The sequence below is a fragment of the Sminthopsis crassicaudata genome, chromosome 1 (assembly GCF_048593235.1).
Source record: "Sminthopsis crassicaudata isolate SCR6 chromosome 1, ASM4859323v1, whole genome shotgun sequence".
NCBI classification, from domain to species: Eukaryota; Metazoa; Chordata; class Mammalia; order Dasyuromorphia; family Dasyuridae; genus Sminthopsis; species Sminthopsis crassicaudata.
The window spans coordinates 58,749,562-58,765,081 of record NC_133617.1 but is presented as its reverse complement, the minus strand read 5'-3'; the positions used below and the strand labels follow the sequence as shown (position 1 = coordinate 58,765,081).

The 15,520-nt window shown below is 34.5% G+C and overlaps 1 protein-coding gene across 1 annotated transcript in view; it reads right to left on the bottom strand.

The window, feature by feature from the left end:
* MED26 (mediator complex subunit 26) overlaps positions 1-15,520 on the bottom strand; it is a 105,016-nt gene that overhangs the window by 78,032 nt on the left and 11,464 nt on the right. The window lies entirely within an intron of this gene.

The following is a 15,520-nucleotide window of genomic DNA, read 5'->3' as shown; positions in this document are numbered from 1 at the left end:
ATATATATATATATATATATATATATATATATGTGTGTGTGTGTGTATACACATACACGCATAGTTACCTTGTACAAGAAAAATCGGATAAAGGAAAAAAAAATCTGAGAAAGAAAACAAAATGCAAGCAAACATCAACAGAAAAAGTGAAGATGTTGTGTTCCACACTCTGTTCCCACAGTCCTCTCTCTGCATGTAGATGGCTCTCTTTATCACTGAACAATTGGAATTAGTTTGAATCATCTCATTGTTGAACAGAGCCATGTCAATAAGAGCTGATTATCATACAATCTTCTTGCTACCGTGTATAATGATTTTCTGGTTCTGCTCATTTCATTTAGTATCAGTTCATGTATATCTTTCAAGGCCTCTCTGAAATCATCCCGTTGGGTGTTTCTTACAGAACAATAACATTCATATACCATAACTTATTCAGGCATTCTCCAAATGATGGGCATCCACTCAATTTCCAGTTTCTTGCCACTAGGAAAAGGACCACCATAAACATTTTTACACATGTGGGTCCCCCTTCCTTCCTTTAAGATCTCTTTGGGATATAAGCCCAGTAGAAACACTGCTGGGTCAAATGGTATGCACAGTTTTATGACTTTGAGCATAGTTCCAAATTGCTCTCCAGAATGCTTGGATCACAGGATCCAACCACATTCTGGATCCGTTCACAGTTCCACCAACAATGTGTGAGTGTTCCAGTTTTCCCACATACCCTCCAACATTTGCACGTACTGATCTTAATAAAAGCACTATTGGTGCATGGAACTTTGAACTTAAACCAACACTTTTGGAAAACAATTTAAAATTTATCAGTTCATATAAATCTACCCATATTTCTCTGAATTCCTTCTATCTTTTCTTAGAGCTTAATAATAAAGTATAATAATATTCTATTATACTCTCATATCATAATTTGTATAACTACTCTTCAATTGATGGTCACTACCTTAGTTTTGCTCACTTGACTGTATATAAGTTTTTGGTGGTTTTTTTTTTTTTGTGTGTGGCAAGAAAGAATTAGAAACTAAGGCAAGTTATACAATATGTTGTAAAAACAAATTACTCAGAAAGGCATAAGAACTGTAATCAACCGAATGACCATTAATTGTAGAATATTATGAAGTATTCTATCTGCCTCCTGACAGAAAGATAATAGAGTCAGAATATGCAATCACATACTACTTTTTGATTTGGATGATTCAGAAATGTTTTGCTTGACTCTAAATATTAATCATAAGAGTTGTGTTTCTTTCCAATGAAAAGTGGATAGAAAATAGATGTATACTCATTGAACAATTTTTTTGGGGTAGTGGTGGTAAATGCTAGACCCATTAGTACACTAATTAATGTTACAATTCTTTTTTTCCTTGAATCTTTAGGTTTACTGAATTATCATATCATCTACAAAAAGCAGTGGTTTCTTTTTCTTGTCCTATTGTTATAGCTACCATTTCCAACACTACTCAAATAATAGCAGTGATAGTAACTCTTGCTTTATCCATGATTTTATTAGAAAGATCTGTAGTTTATCTCCATTACATATATCTTGGCTCTTAAGGAAAAGTCCATCTATGCCTTTATTTTTAATGCTTTTAACAGATGTCTATTGTATTTTGTTAAGTTCTCCTTGTTTTGCACCTATTAAAAAACTGATGGTTGGATTTTTTTTTTTTTGGTAAATCCAACCTGGCCTTGGCAGTTAGTCTTTTTAATAAGTTCCCATATTATTCAATAAGCATTTAAGGGATGTAGGTTTCTCCTCTGGTTTTATCCTCTACTTTGTCTCTCTCTGGCTTAGAAATCATGACTCTGTATTATAGAATAATTTGGTAGGATCCTTCCTTTTTCTATTTTTGGAAATCATTTACAGAATACTGAAAGTAAATGTTCTTCATAGGTGAATCTATCTGATTTTGGGGTTTTTCCCCTTTTTCTTTTCTGAAACTATTATTTCTTCATTTTTGTTCTATTAAATCTGGCATTTTGCATTTTTTGCAAATTCATATTTATTTATACACTGAGTTATTTACTATTAAGTAATTGGGCCAGTTTCCTAATTTCTTTTGCTTCATTATTTATTATGAATTACTTTTGTATTCAGAATTTGATTACAAATTAGGTTTGGTTTTTTTCCCCCAAAACAAAAATACTTGGACTAGGCATAAATTCTCTTTTTGGATTTTTAGAATTTCTCCAGTGACATTCTTGAATTATTCAAAGAACTCTCCAGAATGTGGATTGACTAGATCCCTCTATTATTGATAAGGGTAATTAACCTACAGTCCTTGAACTTATTTTTAAAAGAAATCTTTAAGATAGTGAGTGGTCAATTAACCTCTAAAGTGTCAAAAATTGGCTAATATTTTAGAGCAGACTCAGTGCCACTTAGCTAACTGGAAATACAAATACAAGCATAAAGAAAAACAGTTACTGACCTCAACATCAACATATTCTAATGAGAGAAAACAACACATAAAAAGAAACTGAAAAGCTAAGGGCCAGAAGGTTGCCAGACCACAGAGGCATATATTCCAGAGAGTCAAGACCCTAACTCAAAGAGAAACAAGGTAAGTCTAGCCTGGATACTTTAAATAGAGGTTATGAGAAGAACTAGCCAATCAAAGAAAGGGACCTCAAGGCAGAGTGAACTTCCAGGGTGAGCATGATGGAGGGTGTCAGGAGGTAAATTCAAGGTAATTCTAGTCCTATCTAGGCTGGATAGAGAGCAAGACATTAGAAAGAACTTTTGCCCTAGGGAATTTGTATGCTATATATGCTTGGTAAGGGAATGGGAGGGGGAGGGAAGGATGGGGGGGGGGGGCTGAAACCTGTGGTTTGTGGTTTGGCAGAATACAAGTAAAGATAAGAAAAAAGGAGCTAATTTGTGGAGGGAAAGTACCCAATCAGCAAAGACTTCAAAAGTTTATCTGAGCATTCTCAGGAAAATAAGAATTCTAGATGGTAAAAATTATGCATTCTAGGCAGGGTCACATTTGCAAATGTGGAGAGGGAGGAACAAAGCTGTAAAGTGAACATAATGGAGTATATAGAAGGAAAGTGACCTGTATATGGCCACACTGAAAGTCACCAAGGGCTCACTTTATAAATTCCTCTCTTTGAGAAGTAACCTGAAGGGTTGTCAAGTTAAATAAACAAGCCTTAATTTGCCAGAGTAGCTGTCTGTGGAGGACGGATTTGAAGGAAGACAAAGGAAGACAGGGAAGGTAGGAAATGAAAATGAAAGGAAGAATTCTAGGCATGGAAAATAGTAAATAAAAATGCAAGGAAATGAAATGTCTAGTATGAAGAAAAGAAGGGAGACCATGATCATTGAATCACAGAGTAAGTACAAGGAAAGTAATGCCAAAAAAAAAAAAAAAAAAAAAAAAAAAAAGGAAAGATATGAAAGGGCTAGTTTATGAAAGGCTTTAAAAGTTACCCAGAGAATTACATATTTGGTCGTGAGGGCAATGGGGACCCACTGGAATTTACTGCATCAGGTGTGTAACTCATTCAGACTTGTTCTTCAGAAAGATTACTTTGATAAATGAGTGCAGTATGGACTACAATATGTCAGCAAATTAGTCAATAAACATTTACTTAGAGATTATCATGTGCCAGACACTGCTAAGTAAACATTGGGGGATAGAGAAGAAAGGCAAAAGAACCTGCTCTCAAGGAGCTCACAATCTAATAGAGGAGACAACATGCAAAAGCTATTTGCAAACAAGATTAAATTGGAGATAGAGAAAAAACACTAAAATTAAGAATCAAGAAAGGCTTCTTGCAAAAGGTAGTACTTTTGAACAAAGTTAGAGAAGCTGGGATGTTGAGATGAGAAAATAGAGGACTGCCAAGTATGGGAAGTAATCAGAGTAACTTCCAGGAGTCTGAAGATGGATGGAGTATCTTGTTTGAGGTACAGCAAAGGGAACAGTGTCTCTTGATAGAATACAAGGCCGATTTTGCTTTGTTTGGGGGAGAGAGGAAAAGGGTAAACGAACTGATGGAGGGAGAACAACCAGTCACAGCTATTTTAATAGTCTAGGCATGAAATGATACCCTTATTGCACCAGGGTAGTGTTATAGGACAAAAAGAGAAACTAGAAGATAGAATTGACTAGAGTCTAGACTTAACAAATTTGATATGGAGGGAAGGGGAATGTAAGAATGAGGAGTCAAAGATGATCAACTCTGCCAAATTAGGTCAAGTCTATAACTGGATGGCTTCAGTACTGGAAAGAATTTAAAACTCATATAAATGTTCATTACCTACAAATTTCATGTTAAGAGTAACCACGTTCTCCCATCCCTGGGCTCCTTCACTTGTTTGTACTCCAAAGTTGCAATACCACACAAGGAATCAGGATCTGAGTTAGCGTCTAACAGTTCCATTACTTATTGACTGGGTAACCTTGGGTAAGTCATTGAAATCATATGAGGCTCAGGTTCATCTACAAAAACAAATGTATTAAAATTAATTGTGCTACCTCCTTGAACACAAGCCTATAAAGGAACTGATGAGTTGGAGAATGGCTGAATAAGTTATGTAGCATATGAATATAATGGAATAGTATTTTTCTGTAAGAAAGGATGAGCAAGCTGACTTCAGAAAGGCCTGGAAAGACTTACATGAACCGATGCTGAGTGAAATAAGCAGAACCAAGAGAACACTGTATACAGCAATAAGATTATACAATGATCAATTCTGATCGACGTGGCTCTTTCCAACAATTAGGTGATTCAAGCCAATCCTAATGTGATGGAGAGTCATCTTTATCCAGAGAAAGGACTGCAGACTGAATGTGGAAAAAAGCATAGTATTTTCATCATTTTGTTGCTGTTAATTTGCTTATTTTTCTCCCTTTTGATCTGATTTTTCTTGTGCAGAATGGCAAATATGGAAATATGTTTACAAGAATTGCACATGTTTAACCTATATTAGATTACTTGCTATCTAGGGGAGGAGGAAGGGGGATGGAGGGAGAAAAATTTGCTACACAAGGTCTTGAAAGGGTGAATGTTGAAAACTATTTTTGGATTTATTTGAAAAAATAAAAAACTATTATTAAAAAAATTTGAGCCAATGCTATTATATGAGACAAGTTAAATACCAATCAGGGATAGAAAATCTTATTTCATAATGTCTATAATATTTATTAATTTTTAATGAATTTGATACATAAATGTTGTTACTAACAGAAAAAAAAGATTGCATACCATGAAATCTATTACATAAGGGCTTATTTAAGCCTATGTATATTAAATTTAATTGTAATTTGATAGCTTGTCTGCTATCCCTTAACTTCCCACTGCTTTCTTTTGTGTAAGCAAAGCTTCTAAGTGAAGTTGTGTTTTTTTTGTTTTTGGCTTGTTTTTTAATCTAGCCCTATCAGGTTAAAGATCTAAGTATAAGAAACAACATTAAGAAAGTCATACCCATAGGGGAATCTAGGTGGCACAGTAGATAGAGTACAAGTCCTGAAGAAAGGAAGGCCTGAGTTCAAATGTGACCTGAAACATATCACACTTCCTAGCTGTGTGATCCTGGGGAAGGGGAGAGGAAGGAAGAAAGGGAGGAAGGAAGAGAGGGAGGGAGGGAGGGAGGGAAAAAGTCATACTCTAAAACATTACTTAACTGTGCATAACAACTAGTACCTTGGTGTTTGGTGCCTTTGATCTTAGAACTTTTGGTCTATGCCTCAAAGAAAAAGAGCCTATATATACAAAAATATTTTTAGAAGCTCTTTTTTTTTTGTGGTAGAAACAACTAGAAAATAAGGGAATATCTTTCAATTGGCTTAACAAAATATGGTAAAATAGGATATTGTCATAAGAAATGACAAAAAGGACTATTTCAAAAAAAAAAAACAAACTTAGCAATTTATGTGAAATGTTTTAAGATGGAGTTTACCTTTGCAGTATCTCTTGAATATACCCTCTTGACACTGACATCACTCAGGTAAAGAATTTCATCACTTCATAACTGATCCAGTAATAATCTGGTAGATCTGCCTGCCTCAAGCCTCTCCCCAATCCAGTACATGCTCCATTCAGTTGCCAAAATGATCTTCCTAAGAGTGGTGAGGATCTGATCATATCACAAATATATACCTACTGAATAAACCCCAGTGACTCCCTATTATGACTCCCTATTACCTCCAGGATCAAAATTAAATTCTTTTTAGTATTCAAAGCTCTTTACAACCTGCATACAAAAAAAGATAACCTGCAACAAAACCTCTGCGTTGCTGTTCCTACAACTACCCAAATTCTATTACAGATTTAGAGCCAGAAGAAACCTTGGGAGCCATTCAAGTCTAAATCCTCATTTTGGTACAATGAAATTAAGTGATTAGTCTAACATAACATAGCCATAATGTATCCAATTCAGGTCATTACTTAATCTAGCGCCTTACTTGCTACTCCAGAAGGAAGCTTCATTATCAGGAAATACTCATTCCTCGATATGGCAATTCACATTGGCAAAAAAGGAGAATAGGATAACACCAGGGACTATTATGGAGGAAAGGAAAAAGCTGGAAATCAATGGTGATGGGTCTTGAGGATTAAGGAGTTCACATTTTATCTGCTAAACTAGAGGTTCTCAAAGTTTTTGGTCTCAGGATACTCTTAAAAATTACTGAGGACCCCAAAGGGCTTTTGTTTCTGTGAGCTATATTTATTGCAATTGAAATTAAAGCTGACAAATTTTTACTTATTCATTTAAAAATAAAAATAAATCCATTATGTTAATCCGTTTATTTTTAGTGAAAAGTAACTTACTCTAAAACAAAAAAAAAGTCAATAAATGCCATTATTTTACACTTTTTGAAAATCTTTTTAATCCTGTAAAGATAGAGGACATCTGGATTCTCCTGTTTCTACTAATCTATTGTAATATGTATGTTGTTTCAGTTGAATGAAGTACATGAAGAGTATCTGACCTCACCAAGACACGCAAGTTGGAAAAGGAGTATTTTAATAAATAAACATCTCAATATTATTATTAAAATAGTCTTGACCCCACAGACCTTCTTGAAAGATTCTTAGGGATCCCCAGAGGTCCACTGACCACTCTTGAGAAAGGTTCCAATGGGTTTTGCTTAAGTAACTCCAGTTTTCATCAAAAGCTCTGCCTGGTATGGATTCCAGGAAATATTATACTTTTCCCAGGCGAAGCAGATTTTTAAAAATTAAATAAAATCTCAGCCTGAACCACGTTTTTGAATATTCAATACCCTTTCAACTCACTTAGTTGTCTTTTCACTGACTGGAAGCTGAAGGGTAGAAGGGTAGAGAAGAAAACTCAAAGCCTTCTTACAGATTGATCAGAACTTTCCATTTTCAATCAGCAGCTCTGCTTGGTTCAACTCATGACCTCAAGAGCATGTCTCCAAGCTCAGTGTGGCCCTTAATGCCGTTTTTAGCTTTCTTTTGTGTAATTAAATTATAAATTCCTTGAGGGCAGGGACTATTTTTTTCTTATTTGTATTTCCAGCAAGTAGCACAACTCATAGATGTTGAAGAAATGTTTTATTAAAAGAAGTGAACTGAATGAAACTTTGAGAGGAGCGATGTGACTCAACCAGAGCACCATTCAGAAGATGATCCTGACATTTTAAAGTATTCAATTTTAAAAGAGGTAGAAGGTGGATGTCAAAGTAGATAGAGTATCAAGCCTGGTATATAGAAAACATCTTCCTAAATATAAATCTAGTCTCAAATGCTGTGTGACCCTGGGCAAGTTATTTCTTGTTTGCCTCAGTTTTTCTCATCTGTAAACTGAGCTAAAAAAAAATGAAATGGCAAAACCATTCCAGTACTTCAGCCAAGAAAAACCCACATGGGCCTACAAAAATTTAATGACTGAAAAACAACCAAACATAAAATGAGATCAGGCTATATTTTCTAAAATTTGTTCTCAGGGTTTTCAAAACTCCTTTGATTTTTTTTCAATAAATACAAATTCCTACTACTTAAGAACCTCATACAAGATACAAGGATTTCTGCCTATCAATATTCCCAAGATCTTCGGTCTTTTACAGCTTTAAGATCAGATGCCCACTGGTAGCGGATGAACCTTAAGTCACAAAATATAAATCTATAAATATATATCTATCTGGCGCCGCATACCTGCAAAGCACTGCACTACAAGTCCTTGTGACATACTTAAATACACAAATGATTCTTTGATTTCATTCATTTATTTTTTACATCTGACGATGCAGAGGAAAACCCATCTGGGCCACTGTTTGTCACTGGATATAAAGACAAAAATTAAAATTCCTGGCTTTAAGGAACTTACATGGGAGAGGAAAAGAGGAAGAATTTAAAAAAAAAAAAAAAAAAAAAGCCCAGCATTTCAGTAAGAATACTTTTAAAAACAATGCTATTCACATAATAATTTACTTTCCAGGTACTTCCACAATGATTTAGAAAGTTACAACTGAAAGAGGGTATCTAGTCACAGGATTTGAAGTGTCATATAGTCCTACTCTCCCAAGTACTTGACAGCTGAAAAACCTGAGACCCAGAATTATCAACAGTACCTTTAATGGTGTGTATAAGGAATCTATGGGGAAATATTTTCACATAAAGTGCTTCATCCCCACCATGAACTTATCACATACTTGTTCAATTCAATGTATACAAAAATAGGTGCAAAATAAGGTCAGCCAATTTTCTTAAACTGTTTTTTCCTTTCACAGTCATAAGTTGCTTCCCAGTCTCAAACACTCTAAAAGCTTACTACTATTCACCACAGGGAATGGATAAAGGTGACTCATTTCTGCTGCACAAAAAATACTGCAACACACACTCTATTGACAAAGTAGAGCACTAAGAAAAGAATCCAAGCTTCTAGCAAACAATAAGAGCTGATTAGGAGCTTAGAAAAGGGAATAAACCTACCAGTTCAATTTTCCAGGAGGGGAAAAAAAATATCACTGAGCAAGCTCACAACTGTTTTCTAAGCAACCTTCTTTAAAGTTCAAAAGCAGTTGACTTAGACAATGAAAACATGGTAAAAAATTTTTTAAAATAATAATAATTAATTAACTCAATTCTCCCTCACCTTAAACTACTGGGATTTCCAGCCCTGAGGAGTTATTGATTTTTATAGTTCTAAAAATTCAAGAATCAAATATAATTGCTTTTATCCTTTCACAAAATTTAAGGCTTCTTTTTCCAAAGAGACAATCAAGTGCTCCTTTAACCTTCATGCCCAAGAGAGCTTAGAATATGTACTTTCCAATAGTCTAGAAACTTTTAACAATTACAGAAAGCTTCTGAGTATCCACATCACCAACTTGGTATCTCTGTCCTTAGGGACTCATAACATAGAAAGAAGAAAAAGTCTTGGTCTGAATTTGGAAAATTCCCATTCTTTTACTTTTTTCCCTTAAGTACAAAAGTCACCCATAGGGAAAAACAGGAGACAATTTATGCCAATCAAACCAACCACCAATACTATTTCAACCACCGACTAGCCTCAAACCCTATTAAACAGAAGAAAAGTAGTGTTCTCCAGACCTCCACTCCAACTTCCTGCTCAGCCCTAGCAATCATCATCATCAGCAACTCCAATAAAGGGACCAATAATCTCCATTAATAAACACTGTCCTGGGGCAGCTAGGCTAGCACCAGTCCTGATAGGAGGACCTGAGTTCAAATTTGATTTCACTTAGCACTTCCTAGCTGTGTGACTCTGGGCAAATCACTTAACCCAAATGCCTCAGCAAGATAGATAGATAGATAGATAGATAGATAGATAGATAGATAGATAGATAGATAGATAGATAGATAGAATAAACACTGTCCTACAAAAACCCCCAAGAGCCCTAGTAGGGACAATGTCTTCCCTCCATCCCTAATCACTGGTCCTGCTTCCAGTACACTCCTTGAAGCCATTAAAGGAAACTATCTCCAACTACATGGGACCTAACAACTGCTTCTTGTGTTGCATTTATAAAGTTCTTGCCATCAAAGTCGCTGACATTGTCAACTGGTTTAACATCAGAAAATGATATCAGTAGAATAATACCTAAAATTATGCATTGCAACTGGTTTCATCTATAAAAGCTAAGAATGGGGCTTTCTACTAGACATGTAACTGAGATTTTCTATATATCTTCTTTCCCAATAGAATTTGAATTCATTAAGAGGAGAGACTATCTTACTTTTCTACCTAATATCTTCATCATTTAGCACAATTCTGTGTACATATTTATGTGTTTAATAAATGTTTTTCATTCACTTATTCTTTCAATTAACCTTCCAACATAGCTGCTATGAAAATTTTTTTTAAAAGCACTAGTTTGAACATATTTCCTTACACATAATCTTCAGTATTCCGATATATCTAAAATAAAATAACAACTCCTCATAGTATGACTCCAACCTAAGAAATGGAATAGATTTTTGTTATGGGCCAGAATTTGAAACAAGGTGCTAAGTTAGTGGAATTGATAGACAATGATTATTTAGCATGGCATTTATTTAACAGTTCTCTAGTTCAGTACATGTACTTAGTACTTACTAGAGTTCCACAAGATTCACACCTTTAAGAGAACATATATAAGGTAGGAGCCTCAACCAGGATTCAGCCAGAAGGCAGTCGGGCAGAATTAAGGAAGACAGAGAAGTGGTGGCAGACTGTCCTGTGGAGAACACTGAAACCAAGATCCGGAAGCCCCAAGTGAAGGAGACAAGACAATAAAGGATTTGGACTTTAACTCCTGGCTGGGTGATTACTGAACTAAAACAAAAGGTTGCCTCCAGAGAACCCAAGGAAATTCTCAATAGAGAATATTACATTTTAGAGAAGAATATTACAGATTTTGTAGTGGTCAAAAACTGGAAACTGAGAGGATGCCCATCAATTGGAGAATGGCTGAATAAATTGTGGTATGTGAATGTCATGGAATATTATTGCTCTGTAAGAAATGACCAACAGGAGGAATTCAGAAAATCCTGGAGAGACTTACATGAACTGATGATGAGTGAAATGAGTAGGACCAGGAGATCATTATATACTGCAACAATAATACCATCAATTCTGATGGACGTGGCTCTCTTCAACAAATTAGTTCCATTTGTTCAATAATGAATAATGAGTGTGAACCACTACACAGCATTTCCAACCCCTCTTGATTTGTCTGCTTACTTTTTTATTTCCTTCACAGGTTAATTGTACATTATTTCAAAGTCCTATTCTTCTTGTGCAGCAAATAACTGTATGGCTATATATACATATATTGTATTTTAAATATACTTTATAACATATTTAACATGTATTGATTGGTCTATCTGCCATCTGGGGGAGGGAGTGGGGGGAAGGAGGGGAAAAATTGCAACAAAAGGTTTGGCAATTGTCAGTGCTGAAAAATTACCCATGCATATATCTTGTAAATAGAAAGCTATATAATTTTTTTTTTCTTAATGGAGTAAAAAAGATGCTGAATCTGGAATCAGACAACCTAGAGTCAATCCAATTAAACAAGATTGAGGATACAAAGAAAAATAAAACAGTCTCACAACTTGAGACTGTTGGGGAAAACCATATAAATTTGGCCAAGTAAATAAAAAATTTATACAAAGTAAATACTACATAAATTGGAAGACAGAGAAATAACAACTTGGGGAGGGGGAGTGATGAAAAGTCTCCTGGTAAGAGATGATACTTGAACTTAAGCCTAAAATAAACTATGGCCTCAAGAAGTGAAAGCTGAAAAAAGTAATTCTGGGCAAGAGAAAATAGTATGTACATTATGACAGAAGCAGGTGGTTGAATATCTTATTCCAGAAACAAGAGTTGAAAAAGACTATGAAAATCAGTTTAGAAAGATAGGCTATAATGCCCCGCTCCCCTCCCAAAAGAGGATTTATATGTACAAAAATATTTGTAATAACTCTTTTCAGAGTGTCAGCCAAAAACTGGAAACTAAGAGAATGATTAAATAAATTGTGATATATGGATATCACTGAATGCCCTAACAAATGAAATGGATAACTTGAATTAAAGAGGCCATTATAGACAGAAGTTTAGGAATTGATGTAGAGCAAAGTGAACAGAACTAGGAGAAAAATTAATAGGATAAAATTATAAAGAAAAACTAATTTGAACAACTTTAGAACAACTTTAGAACTCTGATCAACACAACAATAAAACTATGAATCCAAAAGATTCAACTTAAATGATACTCATGATAAATTTAAAATGCTGAGCTACATATATTTTCAGACATGGCTACTACTGGGGTTTGTTTTGCTGGATTATTTATTGAGGTTTTTTTAAATTTACTTAACAGAGAGAAAATAGTGAAAGGAATATGTTAATTAAAAAAAAAAAAAGCTTTTTACTTGGGGAAAAAAAAATCTAATTTTAAAAAATAGGTTAGAATCAGACTGGGCGATGACATGATGGTATATTTAGAGAACCCCAAAGATTCTGCTAAAAAGCTACTAGAAATAATTCAAAATTTCAGCAAAGTGGCAGGATACAAAATAAATCCACATAAATCCTCAGCATTTTTATATATCACTAACAAAATGCAACAGCAAGAGATACAAAGAGAAATTCCATTCCAAACAAATGTTGAGAGTATAAAGTATTTGGGAATCCATCTACCAAAGAAAAGTCAGGAATTATATGAGAAAAATTACAAAACACTTGCCACAAAAATAAAATCAGATTTAAATAATTGGAAAGATATTCAATGCTCTTGGATAGGCCGAGCGAATATAATAAAGATGACAATACTCCCCAAACTAATCTATTTATTTAGTGCTATACCAATCAGACTCCCAAGAAACTATTTCAATGACCTAGAAAAAATAACAACAAAATTCATATGGAAGAATAAAAGGTCGAGAATTGCAAGGGAACTAATGAAAAAAAACTCAGAGGAAGGTGGTCTAAGTGTACCTGATCTAAAGCTATATTATATAGCAGCAGTCACCAAAACCATTTGGTATTGGCTAAGAAATAGACCGGTAGATCATGGAACAGATTAGATACAAAGGACAAAAAAGGGTACATATATAGCAACCTAATCTTTGACAAACCCAAAGATACCAACATTAGGGATAAAAATTCATTATTCGGAAAAAACTGTTGGGAAAACTGGAAATTAGTATGGCAGAAATTAGACATGGATCCACACTTAACACCATATACCAAGATAAGATCAAAATGGGTCCATGATTTAGGCATAAAGAGGGAGATAATAAATAGATTAGAGGAACAGAGGATAATCTACCTCTCAGACTTGTGGAGGAGGAAGGAATTTATGACCAGAGGAGAACTAGAGATCATTATTGATCACAAAATAGAAGATTTTGATTACATCAAACTAAAAAGTTTCTGTACAAATAATACTAATGCAAACAAGTTTAGAAGGGAAGTAACAAATTGGGAAAATATTTTTAAAAACAAAGGTTCTGACAAAGGTCTCATTTCCAAAATATATAGAGAACTGACCCTAATTTATAAGAAACCGAACCATTCTCCAATTGATAAATGGTCAAAGGATATGAACAGACAATTCTCAGAGGAAGAAATTGAAACTATATCCACTCACATGAAAGAGTGTTCCAAATCACTATTGATCAGAGAAATGCAAATTAAGACAACTCTGAGATACCACTACACACCTGTCAGATTGGCTAAGATGACAGGAACAAATAATGATGAATGTTGGAGGGGATGTGGGGAAACTGGGACACTAATACATTGCTGGTGGAGTTGCGAAAGAATCCAGCCATTCTGGAGAGCAATATGGAATTATGCCCAAAAAGTTATCAAACTGTGCATACCCTTTGACCCAGCAGCGCTACTACTGGGCTTATATCCCAAAGAAATACTAAAGAGCGGAAAGAGACATATATGTGCCAAAATGTTTGTGGCAGCTCTTTTTGTAGTAGCTAGAAACTGGAAGATGAATGGATGTCCATCAGTTGGAGAATGGTTGGGTAAATTATGGTATATGAAGGTTATGGAATATTATTGCTCTGTAAGAAATGACCAGCAGGAGGAATACAGAGAGGCCTGGAGAGACTTAAATCAACTGATGCTGAGTGAAATGAGCAGAACCAGAAGATCGCTGTACACTTCAGCAACAATGCTGTATGAGGATGTATTCTGATGGAAGTGGAAATCTTCAACATAAAGAAAAACCAACTCACTTCCAGTTGATCAATGATGGACAGAGGTAGCTACACCCAGAGAAGAAACACTGGGAAGTGAATGTAAATTGTTAGCACTAATATCTGTCTGCCCAGGTTGCATGTACCTTCGGAATCTAATGTTTATTGTGCAACAAGAAAATGATATTCACACACATGTATTGTATCTAGACTATATTGTAACACATGTAAAATGTATGGGATTGCCTGTCATCGGGGGGAGGGAATGGAGGGAGGGGGGGATAATTAGGAAAAATGAATACAAGGGATAATATTATAAATATATATATATATAATAAAAAATTATTAAGTAAAAAAAAATAAAATGTCTATAAACCAAAGTATTTACAAATGTAAAAAAAAAAAAAAAGAATAAAGGAATGATTTTGAATCTAAAACAAAACAAAAAAAACAAAAAACAAAAAAAAAAGAATCAGACTGGGCAAAGCTTTAAATACCAAGCTAAATTTTATTTTTGGTCCTGGGGTTATTTGTTGTCTTTCAGTCCAACTCTTTGTTGATCCCATTGGGAGTTTTCTTGACAGACATTGGAGTGGTTTGCCATTTCCATCTCCAATTCATTTTACAGACTAGGAAAACTGAGGGAAATAGGGTGAAGTGATTTGCCAAAGGTCACAAAGTGTCTAAGGCCCTAGAGGCAAAGGGGAGTAATTAAAATTTTTGCTTTAAAATCAAAGGTTTTGATGCATACATGATAATTTTGTCCTCATCAGACTGAAAAAAATGTAATGAAGATAGAGTATGTGACAAAGGAAGTCAAGCAAGATTTCTTTCACTTATCTACCAGTTATCCAGAAACTGCCATACAAACACAATATTTATAAGGACAGTGCCCTGTCTTATTAAAATTAAAATTTTGTTTATCAAAATTAATAAAACTAAGGGTTAAAAAGGGGAAACTTTCAAATGACGGTTTTTGTAAGTCTGTGTAGCATTTATATTTCTGAAGTTTTTAAAACTTAAAACTGCACAGACTTTCGAAACACTCCAAAAGTCAATCTTGTTAAATGGTAAAAGGATATTAACAAATAGTTTTCAAAAGAACTGTAAGTTATAATCATTAAAAAAAAAATGCTTTAAATCACTAAGAAAAGAAAACAATTCTGAGATATCACCTTACTTCCAGAAAATTAGCAAAGATGACAAAAAGATGGAAATATTCAACACTAGAAGGATTCTGGGAAGATATGGACACTAGTAAATTGTTGGTAGAGCAGAATTAGTACAATCATTAGTACAATATATGGAAAATTGTTTGGAAACATGCAAATAAAATGACTTTTACAAACTGATCAGTGAA